The following is a 13,435-nucleotide window of genomic DNA, read 5'->3' as shown; positions in this document are numbered from 1 at the left end:
TACTTAATGCAGTATAATGTTCAATTTAATTTTCAGTATGATTATTTTGAATTAAATGAGTAGAATTTACAGGCATAGATTGGGACTATTTTTCAAAGGGTGACAGTAAGGAGCAAGGACTACTTGAGTGTTTTGCCTGCTTAATCATGAATGTATGCACAAAATTGAGATTAATTGGCACAAAGAAAAAAGCCTGTGAGTGATCTTGTGTAAGTTTCAATAGCAATAGCACTTACATTTATATACTGCTCTATAGCCGGAGCTCTCTAAGCGGTTTACAATGATTTAGCATATTGCCCCCAACATTCTGGGTACTCATTTTACCGACCTCGGAAGGATGGAAGGCTGAGTCAACCTTGAGCCCCTGGTCAGGATCGAACTTGTAACCTTCTGGTTACAGGGCGGCAGTTTTTACCACTGCGCCACCAGGGGCTCATATGATGAGATAGAGGGGAGTAGGAAGGATTTTGTGAAGGTGGTTGTTCATGCTGGCCAGTGAATTGCTGTGAAATGAATACCTTACTTATATGTTACACCTAAGTTTAAAGAATATACACACGGATCTCTCAAACCCACACTCTCACACACACACTCACTCCTCATTCAGTTCTGGACATGTAAAGGTAAAGTGTGCTATTGAGTTGGTGTCTACTCCTGGTGACCACAGAGCCATGTGGTTGTCTTAGGAAGAATACAGGAGGGGTTACCATTGCCATCTCCCGCACAGTATGAGATGATGCCTTTCAGCATCTTCCATGTAGCATGTGTATCATGTGGTGTAGTGGTTAGAGTGCTGGTCTAGGACTGGGGAGAGCCGAGTTCAAATCCCCTTTCAGCCATGAAACTAGCTGGGTGACTCTGGGCCAGTCACTGCTCTCTCAGCCTAACCTACTTCACAGGGTTGTTGTGAAAGAGAAACTTAAGTATGTAGTACACCGCTCTTGGCTCTTTGGAGGAAGAGCGGGATATAAATGTAATAATAATCTGTAAGGGACAGAGGAGCCATGAGATTTCATAACCCCATGAGAAATGAACCTGTTCTTCTATATGCCATAAATAATATAGCTTGAGGGGCAGATACTTTTCTCTTCTCAGCTATCCTGGAGACCTTACTTCTTGGAAAGTCAGAGCCAGAGGTGGGGGGCTGGAGGTGAGATATAATGTTTTTGTGTGCCACACTGTGCATGGCACATTATTTGTGTGTAGGAACACAGGAAGATAGGAAGCTGCCATATACTGAGTCAGACCATTGGTCTATCTAGCTCAGTATCGTCTTCACAGACTGGCAGCAGCTTCTCCAAGGTTGCAGGCAGGAATCTCTCTCAGCCCTATCTTTGGAGAATCCAGGGAGGGAACTTGAAACCTTCTGCTTTTCCCAGAGCAGCTTCATCCCCTGAGGGGAATCTCTTCCAGTGCTCACACATCAAGTGTCCCATTCATATGCAACCAGGGCGGAGCTCGCTTAGCTAAGGGGACAAGTCATGCTTGCCAGCACAAGACCAGCTCTCCTTCTGTTGTATCCGTTTGAATCTGTACCTGACATTTCCATCAGTTCCCCCTAATTGTCCTTTCAAGTGGCAATCACAGAAGCTGATGACAAAGGTGTGCTATCCCTTTAAATGCCACAGGCCTTGGAAGGTTCTAAGCCAGGCCTGCCTGCTGACAACTGGGATGGATTCTTCAGCCTTGAATTTTTCAAACAGGCTTGGTTGCTGTTCCCTGATGGCTTGCTTGAATTATTGCAGTCCTCAATCTGGTATCTCTCTATTTTTTTTAATTTATTTTTTATTTATTTTTCAGACTTATATGCCGCCCTTCCAAAATGGCTCAGGGTGATTCACAACATGATAAACAATGAAAACAAATGAACAATGAAAATCAAACTCTTAAAACTGGGTAGCCATTCCCCAGGTCATCAGTATCTAGCCAGCAATGACTCTCTTCCCTGGTAAACTGACTTCCTGAAAGGGAAGAGGCACCTGAGCTCTTTGCCTGCCCTTCCTCCTTCAGCTCTGACTCCATCTTCAGCCTTCTTCCTAAGACTTCCGTCCCATGCAGTATCTTCCACCCAATCTGCCTGAAACCCCCATCACAGGCCCTTAAATGTGTCTGCGTGTGTGTGTGAGAAAGAGAGTGATGTGCACACACTGCCTTGATAGTGCTGCCCAGAAGAAAACTCTTTCTGCTCACTGATGGTAAGAATTAGAGGGAACGCTGGTGGGAGGGCAGAAACTGGTGCGGAGAGAGAAAATAAAACAGTGCTATTGTAGGACTGAAGGGAAGATTATCAAGTGACTTATAGAGTGAATTAAGATGCCATCCACTTCAGTTTCTAACTATCCTGCAGGAACTGGGCTACACAGGAACACATCTATCCAAACTATTTCATTAGCATAGAATGGTGCTTTCTTAATAGTTACAAGTGATACTTCACTGGAAGTTTTAATAGTAACCTATAAGTAACAGAGCCAGCGTGGTGTAGTGGTTAGAGTGCTGGACTAGGACTGGGGAGAGCCGAGTTCAAATCCCCATTCAGACATGATACTAGCTGGGTGACTCTGGGCCAGTCACTTCTCTCTCAGTCTAACCTACTTCACAGGGTTGTTGTGAAAGAGAAACTCAAGTGTGTAGTACACCGCTGTGGGCTCCTTGGAGGAAGAGTGGGATATAAAATGTTAACAACAACAACAACAACAACAACAACAAGAGAAAATGTTAATAATAACAACAACAACAACAACAGAAAACAGAGTTTAGATATCAACAGTGAACAGGAAAAAAATAATTATTAAATGAAACCAAAAAAAGGGCTGTGAAAGCCACCCATTCTGCTGAAAACCTGGCGCCCTCCCCACATGTGTTCCCCCGCCCTCTCAGTGCCCCCAGTCCGGCCCTGGTCCCTCCGCTCCAACCCAATCATCACGCCCTGCTGCTGGCGCCGCTGTTACTGTGCATCACGTGGACCTGCCTGGCGCCTGCGTGCAGCATCCCAACCATCTCCCGCTGGCGCCTCCTTCCTCTTCCCGCGCTCCAGACGCTGTGCTTGCTGTGACTCCCCTCTGAGCTTGTTGCGGGCATTTTGGGGGGTGGAGGTTTAAACAAGCAGCAGCAGCAACCAACCAAGCCAATTCTCTTCCTTTCCTGCGTGCGGGTCCGACCGTTCCCCTTTCCCTGCTCTTGAGGGAGGACGGAGCTGCCTGAGCAGATGATACCAGACAGGGTGAAAAGCTGTGGAGGAGCTGCGCCCTGGAAGGAGTGGGAAACAGGTTCCCCTTTCCCTGCTCTTGAGGGAGGAGCTGCCCGCCTCAGCCTATTAAATCAGCGTTAACAATGAGCAGCCTGACATTGACTCAACTAAGTTTCCTTCAGCTGAGGTTGAAACCTTAGTATCATGATCCCAACCTGATCCATTTGTTTGTTTTCCTGGCTGTCCATGGTATCCTCCAAAGTCTCCTCCAGCACCAAAGTTCAAAAGTGTCGATGCTTTTTCTACCTGGCTTCTTCAAAGTCCATATATATTATATGCCTAATTATATTAGATACAGTGTTATGTACATAATTACATGAAATCTTTGTGTATTAAATTTTGAATACAGACTAATTGTATTTCGAATTTTTATTTTTCACGATAACTAAGGGCGCTCAACAGAATGTTGCATCTGGGCGCCAGATCCCCTAGAGCCGGCCCTGCTTAGAGGTCTGTGTGTCAACATCCTCTGTCTCTCTCTCCCTCTCCTTTGCTTTGTCAGAGTATTACAGCAGAAATTCTCTTCCTGCCCTAATCAACAGAAAGCGGCTCTTCTGCAAAGCAACATCAAACCTATTATTGGTTTATTGATTTATTGAATTTCTATACTGCCTGATATAGACATCTCTAGGCAGTGTTGCTGGGAATTGTTTGCTGGAATTTAGTTGCTGGGCATTGTTTAAGTACACCTAATGCTTCTTATCCCTTCTTTTCATCCCTCTAGTGGGTAACCCTATGGCAAGGCATCCCTGTCTGCTGTCTGGGTGCTGAATTCCCAAGACGCCTGCTTCTTGATCTTCAATTCACCTCCCAGTTAGGTTTACCAACCCTTCATCCAACCAGGGGCGCACCTAGGTGCCCATTTTGGTGCCCAGGCCTGAAGGGCTTCAGAGGGCCCCCCCGCCACGAGGCACACACTCCCTGCCACAAGCCCCCTGCTGCCACGAGGCCCCCCTTGGGCATTTTCAGTGCAAACCAAGGGAGCCTCCTGCCGCCGCTGCCTGCAAACGCTACTGCCCTGGCCGCCGCGCCACTGCTTCCCCTTTTCGCCACCTTTTTGCAGCCACCATGTGCATGGCCGGTGAGGGTGGGGGTGATCCAAGCAGGCCTCCCTCCATGGTGGTGGTGGCAATGGGCGGAGCAGCCGCTGGGCCTGTCATGCAGGGGCTTGTGATGATCTACTCCCACTGTGCAGGTGCGCTGGAGTGCCTCGCAGTTCTCAAGGGCTGCTCCGCCCACCGCCACGGAGGGGAGGCCTGCTAGATCACCCCCCCAGCCCCGGCCACGCACATGGCAGCTAAAATTATGAAAAACACTGGAGGCTTAGCGTAGCCGGGCAGCGGCAGGGTGGGCACGGTGTGGTGGCTGGAGGCCTCGCTGACATTTTCCCCAAGGTCCGGGGGTAAGAGCGCCTCTGCATCCAACTGCCAATAGCAAGATATCTCCACAACCTGCTTTTCTGCACTAAGGAACAACTTAGGTGAGAAGAAAGATGTATATTTTCGAATACTAAGCCAAGGCAGCATGTGGCAAATGTAATTATTTATTTAATAAGTTAACATTTGCTATATAACAACTTCACCAACTTCTTCTTCTTCTTCTTCTTCTTCTTCTTCTTCTTCTTCTTCTTCATATAAAAGGTGGTTTTGATTGCAATGAGTGCAAAATAAAGTAGCTCAGCTCCGGCAACAATGGCTGTTCGGCTGCCTCTTTTTTTTCTGACCGGAACATCCTCCATTTGGTTGTTCGGAGAAGTGCCTTCTCTTATCATTGTTTGTAAAGAAAATTGGCCTGACACTCTTTCTGTCTTACAAGCAGTTTGATGGTTCTATGACTGAAGTCCAGAATTTCTTTGATCATCTGCTTCTCGATGAACAGCATCGCCAAGCCATTAAGTCTTTGCCCCCAGATCCCCAAAGGAAGACAGGACACACGTGTATGGATGAAAACTAGGGCCACTTTATTAACTATAAACTATGCAGAGATCTGCAACAGGTATAACTATAACCTCCCTAAACTAGAGTGTGGGCAACGCCAATCCCCTTTTCGGGTAGGCGCAGCCTCCTAGCGAGGGCTGAGCTGCTCTCACTGTTGGGCAGAGCAGCCAGGCTTGGCAGATGCCCTATGAAACCTCAGCATAGCCCCACCAAGCCACACAGTTTACTGTGTCAAGGAGGTAGCCACCAGGGTCACCACCACTGTTCCCTCCAACATGGATCCCCAGATGTTGTGGACTACAACTCCCATAATCCCCAAGCAAAAGCCATTGTAGCTTGGGATTCTGGGAGTTGTAGTCAACATCTGGGAATCCCTGTTAGAGGAAACACTGGTCACCACCCCTCCAGCCCCAAAGCTCTGAGTGGGTCAGCTGAACAGTGCCCTAAAAGTGGTTCATTCGCTAGGTGACCAGATTTGGCTTTTTAAAAGCCAAATTCTGGCTTACGGCTCATTTGACCCATGAGTATACCCCTTAGGCTCTGGCCACCTCAGTCACCCCTGGGCCACAAAACCCTGAAAGGTTGTTCCATGAAACCATCTCTACCTGAAAGGTACCTATGGCTGAGCACCAATCGAGGTCTTAACCTCCAAAGCCCACACTCACCTGCCAAAGTGACCACTTAACCTGCAACCAGACTCCCACCCCTAAAAGGGGCGTTATTCCCTTTAAAACACAGTCAGTGAGGAGTAGGCGAAAAAATCTCTACGCAAAGCCAATCAGGTGAAGACCAAAAATTCCTACTCGGCCCATAAGCGACCAGCTAATCTCTCACTGAACTAGGGAGGGTGGGCGGGAGCCGCAAAGCCTGCAAAGTTCGGAGGAGGGAAGCATGTGTGCAGCATAAGTAGCAGCAGCGCCACACTGACCCCATTGGCCATCCCATGCATGTAGCCACTTCTCACAGAGGACGGCTACATGGGAGCCATGTCCTCCTGGTCAGGGCTGATATTGTTTGATCTTGGACTGGACCATCTTTCCTGAAGGCCTGTCTGGTTCGCGATCAAACCATCGAACCAGCCTGGTTCGCAGCAGACCAGTTTGCTATTGAACCATTCGTACACACCTGTCAGGGTCCCAACATTTCTAGCCCCCACCTCCCGTGTCCAGAGGGTTCCGGTGGGAATGTTCCTAAACCAGGGCGGGAACGCTGCGCCCTCAGACAGGTCCCACCCCCCTCCTGCTGAGACCGGCAGGCCTTACTGGCTCCCATAGCCGGGTGACCTAGTGTCACCCGACACTGCCGTGGTCTCGTGGGACGTTGTTAGCATGTTGCAAGATCACACTCCAAACTCTTGTGAGATCAATAGTGAGATCGCCAGGTCTCGTGAGAGTTGCTGTGAGATTTCAGGGTTATATAAAATGGCCTGGCCCGTGAAGAGGGGCAGACGGCTGAGAGCTGTCAAGAGGCAGACAGCTCTGGGAAGTCAAGGGGTCTCCAGCAGGTGACAGAGGCAAAGGAACGCCTGTGGAGGCATTAGCCTAGGACATTGCCAAGAGCTCAGGAGTTATGAGGCCAGACCGACTGGCACCCCTAAACAGGGCTAGAATCAATCAGATGGAGACCTTGCACCCCACGAGGCCCAACAACACCCCCAATGAAAAGGAGCACACTGCATAGCACAGGCAAGACCTGATGGCAATTGCAGCTGCTTACCTTACCCATCTGGGATTTGCAACCTTAAAGAAACAAATACACTCACACACCAATGAGGAATGAAAAGGAACACATTGCATAACACTAGGAAGACCAGATGGCAAAATTGCCTCTGCTTACCTTACGCAGCTGAGATTTGCCAACTATAACAAACAAACACACAAATGAGGAATGTAGAGGACTACATTGCATAGCCCCGGAAAGTGTTGGAGATGGACTACGAGTGCATCAACCTTTTGCACCAACTATCCTTATGACCACTAGGGGGACTGGGGGTAGAGATAGTCAGTAAGGGTCTCCCTAACTGTTCTATCGGTCTCTACTCTATGACCCCTGATAGGACCCCTCAGGTATTTCCTGTTGAGAGTCAGAAAGAATCCCTTCCTTTCCTCTTAGAGAGCAGATGGAAACATCTCTCTCTCTCCCCCACCTATTCATTATGTTGTTCTATAAATTAGGGTTACCTCTTTCCTATCCAAAGGTGTACTTCACCCATAAATATTTTGTATTTATTCTACAAGAATCTCCATGTGTCTTCTCTAAATAGCTGCAACAACTAAACTCTGCAACTACTCTGTAACTGGAGTGGGTAGCTTCTTTAGTGCTCTGCTAATTAACTGGGGGATAAAAATTACAACCCCCCAAGAGAAAGAGCTACTGGCAAGTTTGCCTCTGCTCAGAGGTGCACCTAGGTAATTTTGGAGCCTGGACCTAAAAGCCTTTGGAGCCCCCACCCATCCCCAATGCAAATTAAACATTTTTTAACACATACGTTCTTGAGGGCACAAACCACACCACCCAGGACAGACTAAAGATTATTTGGGAGCCCCCAAGGAGTAGGGACGCCAGGGGCTGCATCCCCAAAATCCCGGAGTAAAAGCACCTCTGCCACTGCTTACCTTACTCAGCTCAGATTTGCCACCTAAAAGAAATGCACACACGCACAAACACACAAATGAGGAATGAAAAGTGGCTGGAATGAAATGCGGAATGAAATGAGGAATGAAAAGGGGCATCAAGGAAAGGGCAGGTTTCCTACCTGTAACCGTAGTTCTTCAAGTGGTCTTCTGTGCGTTCACACTTGGGTTATGCGCCTGCGCAGAGCCACGTTCTGGAACCTTCCAAAGCTTCACTCCCCAAAAAGGAAAAAAGAGTGAGAAGACCCACTCCCTCTGTAGGTTGATCCCTACACTACCTCAGTCAAGGAGACCGCCGCTCAACTAAAGAGACCAGCTGCTGTGGGGAGGTAGGGCGGGAGTGTGAATGCACAGAAGACCACTCGAAGAACTACGGTTACAACAGGGGCGTAACAAGGTTGGTTTGGGCCCAGAGACAAGATTTTAAAATGGGCCCCCCCCCACCCGTCACCACCTTCCTCTCCTTCTCCTGGCCCAATGTAGACTCTGCTAACTATCCCAAGTAGTTAAAAGGTATAAATAACAGCACAGCAGATCCAACTAATACAACAGAAGAACTTTACTCATTGCACATATTCCAACTAAAAACAGTATCAAGGAAGAACCGTTAACACTGCACACATAAATAACAGAACCAACTATTAAAACAGCATCAATGAAGAACTTTAACCATTGCACACATTCCAACAGTTACAAGGTATAAATAACAGAACTATTACAACAGTATTGATGAAGAACTTCACATTGCACATATCCCAACTATGATATCTCACACGCACCATCCAGAACTTAATTCAATGGCTTCTTGCGTGCCTTCAGTTCAGCAAAGTTGTCTATTATCTTTTGTATATCCAATTTCTTTGCTCTTTCATTTTCAATGGATAGAAGAGCAAGGCCACTGAGTCTTTCCTGCGACATGGAACTCCTCGTGTAGTTCTTGATGAGCTTCAGTTTTGAGAATGATCTCTCAGAAGATGCCACTGTTACGGGTGGGGTCAGGAAAAGCATATATGCTGTGTAGATATCAGGGTAACTGATGCAAAGGCCACAATTGTCAATCATGAGCAGTTCAGCAACTTCTTTTATAGTTTTTTGTTTGTTTGTTTGTTTGTTTGTTTGTTTGTTTTTAATCTCTTCTTTCAATAAATTTCTAAACTGTAGCAAGTGTCTTGGAAGAGAGGTAGTGAAGTCCGTGTCATATTTACTGACCAAAAGTTCTCCTGCTTCAATTAAGTCAACATCAGTTGCTGATGTCAGTGTTGATGGGTGAAGAGCACTGAAGATAGTAACAATTTCATGTAGGCCCTCAAAGCGTTGTTTCAATTGTGAGGAAGCTATATCCAGCACACAGAGGAACACATTTACTCTAAAACGGTCCTCTGCATTTGTTAGCCTTTGATCCTCAGATAGCTCATCATGAAACCTCTTCACCTTTCACACGTGTTGCTCCTCAAACACTTGGGATACTCCCCACTTTTCTGACATTTTTGCTGCAGTTTCACCGAGGGAGTCATACTCATTTTTGTTCTCTTGCATAAAAGTGTGAATGGTTCGGAGATAGGTTGCTGCTTTGCTGAGGTCGGTTTCTGGGGACTGTAGCATCATTGAAACAGTATTAACAGGTCCTAAAATGTTAGACAGCAGCACAATAAGGAAGACAAACTGAAACTGCTCCATTGTGGATTTCAAAGCTTTGGCTTCTGAGATTTCATCTTTCTTCTTGCTTAGGAGGATTATTTCAGTAAGCACTTTGAGGATATCTGTGAAGCGGCACTGAAGGGCTACTAGTGCCTCATGACGTGACGACCATCTGGTCGGACAAAGTTTCTTCAGTGTGGTTTTTGATTCAGATGTTAAGTGAGCTAATGTATGCCAGCGTTTGATGCTATGTGCAAAGAAGATGTATATTCTTTCCACAACTCCAAAGAAGTTCCTTCCCTCTGGAATACTGGACATTGCATCATTCAAGACTAGGTTCAGGTTGTGGGCAGCACAATGAACGTAAGTTGCCTTTGGCTGTAAAGCCTGAATTCTAGCTTGCACACCACTGTAGACACCACTCATGGTTGCAGCTCCATCATAACCTTGGCCTCGCAATTTTAGGAGGTCCAGTTTATTGCTTTCCATATTATTCAAAATAGTCTCTGTGAAGCCAGATGCAGACTGATCCTCCACCACCAGAAAGCCCAAGGATGTTTCATGTATTTTTATTTCAACTGGCTGATCCTTTTCGTTGGTCTCAACAGAAACGAAGCGGACTACCTGGCTGAGCTGATCTGTCTTGCCAGCATCCTGTGTTGTGTCTATGATGACAGAGAAAAATGCAGTTGTGTTGGCATCCTTTATTATTTCTTCCTTGACGCTTTCTGAGAGTATATCAATCAGTTCATTTTGAAGAGCAGGGCTCAGGTACTTTGTTTGTCGCTCTGGAATATTTAGCAACTCTTGCAATACAGGATCATATTTTGCAATTAAGGTGATGATGGAGAGAAAGTTGCCATGATTTCCACCTGAGCTCACATCTTCCCTGTGACCTCTAAATGCCAGGTTGGACGTAGCCAGGGTCAGTGTAACATTGATGATTCTATCAAGCACTTGCCTCCAGAAGTTTGCCTCTTTCCTAATCGCAGCTTCTGCTTCTGCTGACACTGTTTTGTTCAGCCGCCAATGATCCAGAACAGTGCTACACTCCTGATGGCCAACAGCACCTTCATGGACTTCTATCTTCCCTTTCAGATTATGCCCGTCACGAACTCCTCTCACCCATCCTCCCTCTCTGTCCTGAGAAAAAAGCCAGCATGGTTGACAGTAGGCTTGGTCTGAGGTTGGCGAGTAGCACAGCCATTTCCGCTGCAGTTTTAGACCACTTTTACTCAATTCTGAATCGTAGGTTTTTGAGAAACGTCTGTTTGACTGGCCATGCTGTGGAAATGGACCTGGTGGTTGGCATGGCCCATTTGAAATAATGAAGATCTTTTCATCTGTACTAAGAGGTTCACTGTAGAGTTCTTTGTCAGTAGGAAATGTTTTTGAGATCAAATCTACATTCAATTCCTTGCCAGCATGTTCTCTTGTCTCTCCTTCACGTCCTCTCGTTTGAATGTCTTCACCTTGCTCAGTAGGTATTGACTGCTGTGTTGTCATATCTGTCGCATGTTCACCTTGTTCCTGCTCTACAGGACTTGAGCCATGGCAGATTGCACTCACTGTTGCTGTTTCTGCAGTCTGAGTCACCTTATCTTCCTCCAATGACATGCCTTGGCTGGTCTTCATGAAAAATGATGTGATTTTTGGTAGCTTGGCCTCCTTCTCTAACCTTGCTTTCTTCAACCCACGTTTTTGAGCACCACTCATCTGTTTCCGTGTAAGACTGGAATGGCTGGTACTCGGAGTTTCCATTACTAGTGCAAGTGAAATAGGAAAAGTGCAGAGTCTTCCTTTCCCCAGGACCTCTGGCCAAAGTCCAGGGCCTCCACACCACAGGCCCCCAAGGAGACGCAACAGATGCCTCCGTCCTGGGGACGGGGAAGAACTTTCCCCCACCACGCTTCCGCGGCTGCTGCCGCCTAACGAGTCGGGGCACCGGAGACGCAACAAATGCCTCCGTCCTGGGGACGGGGAAGAACTTTCCCCCACCACGCTTCCGCGGCTGCGGAGGCCGGGCGTTGGGCGCTCCTTACCCACAGAGTGTTCTGCTTCCTCTGCAGCCAGCCAGTCCGGGTGTACAAGGTCTCTCATTCCCAGCCGGGAAAGGTTTCAAAAGGGAAGGGAAAGGAACTCTCTTCCCCCGCGCCCATCTCCCACCCACATAAGCAAGAGGGCTTTCCCTTATGCTCTGGACAATTTATATCACTAACGGGCAGGCTGAATCTCCAGGGAAATGGGAAATGGGTAAAAAAGCAGCAGCAGCACTAACCACTGGGCGGCTTCTTGGAAGCAGAGAGAACAAGCGGTGCTTGTGCGCCTCGGCCTCCCCTTCTGCCTTGGAAGGTGCGTGCGGGGGAGCAACCGCTGCCGCCGCCGCCAACATCGGGGAACATGCCGATTGTGCAACTTAGAGGAGGTTTTTTGGGGGGTGGGGGGAGAAATGGGGGGGCCATCCATGCCCGTTGGGGTGTCAGCTAACTAACCTGAGGGTTCCTGAGCCTCTTGCCGCTCCATTTGTAGGGTGAGTGAGTCTCCGAGCTTCCTTGCTTGCTTGCTTGCTAGATAGATTGGCAGGCACTAGGAATAATGGCTGCGACCTCTTCCTTCCTTGCTCGGCAGCACGTGCTAGGCAGTAGCAGCAGCTGAGCTGATCATGCGCGTTTCTGGGTAACGTGCTGCACCAGCAGCAGCCAATGGGTGGGGAAGGAGGAGGAGCCCACGGCCACACAACTAGGCAAAAGGGTGGAGGGCGGGCGGAGGCAGCAGCAGGCAGGAAATACGGCGCTCCCCGGAGCGGGAACAGAGGCGGATGTTTTTTTAAAAAAAAATTTAAAAAATACACTCATTCAAGGAAGCTGGGGCCAGCGCTGGGTGGGGGAGGCACGTGACATGTCTCTCGGAGGCCCCCTAAGCTGGGGAGCCCCTAGACAACTGTATCCCCTTGCCCAATCATAGTTACGCGCCTGGGTTACAAGTAGGAAACCTGCCCTTCTTCTTCGTGGTCTCTGTGCATCACACTTGAGATCATAGTGAGCTAGCTTACCTGGCTGGTGGGAGCAGCCTAATAAGAGACTGAGTGAAGTACTGCCGTCCCCAAGCATGCCTGATCTCTGGAACGGACATCCAGCGCATAGTGTTGTATGAAGGTAGATGGGTTAGCCCAGGTAGCTGCCCTGCAAATCTCCTCCAATGCAATTCCCCACCAAAAGGCTTCTGATGACGCCACTGCCCTCGTGGAATGGTCCCAAATAGGGCCCGGCAATTGCTTCTTAACCAGCTGGTAGGCTAAACGTACAGTCTCTGCTACCCAGGATGAAACTCGCTGCGTTGACATAGGCATGCCCATAGATGAGCCTGAAAAGCTGACAAAGAGTCTCTCTGTCCTTCTGAAGGGTCTTGTCCGATCTACATAGAAGGCAAGAGCCATCCGAACGTCCGAAGAGTGGTAAGCCCTTTCTTTCTCCGAGCGTGGATCAGGGAAGAAAACGGGCAGCCTTAGTTCTTGCGCCAGATGGAACTCCGACACTACCTTCGGCAGAAACATGGGGTCTGGCCACATCACTACCCTCTCTTTGTGAAAAATCAGATAAGGTGGGTCGCAACGAAGTGCGCGAATCTCACTCACCCTACTAGCTGAGCAAATCGCAACGAGGAATACTGTCTTCAATGACAGGAGCTTCAAAGAACAAGTCGCCATGGATTCGAAAGGTGGCGACATTAACCGTGAAAGAACTAGTTGAAGGTCCCATATGGGCAACAAACATGGATGAATTGGGAACAAATTTAATAACCCTTTCCAAAACTTCTTAACCACCAGGTCAACAAACAGACCCAAATAACTGTGGTAGGAAGCAATAGCGGCCAAATGCACCCCGTTGGATGCCTGTGCCAGTCCAGACTCTCTCAGAGCCAGAAGATATTCCAGGATAGTCTGGACCGGGACCTGATCAGGGGCTAGACCAGACTTCGCC

This window comes from Hemicordylus capensis, chromosome 2 (genome assembly GCF_027244095.1).
Source record: "Hemicordylus capensis ecotype Gifberg chromosome 2, rHemCap1.1.pri, whole genome shotgun sequence".
Classification (NCBI taxonomy): domain Eukaryota; kingdom Metazoa; phylum Chordata; class Lepidosauria; order Squamata; family Cordylidae; genus Hemicordylus; species Hemicordylus capensis.
Note: the sequence above shows the minus strand (reverse complement) of the source record.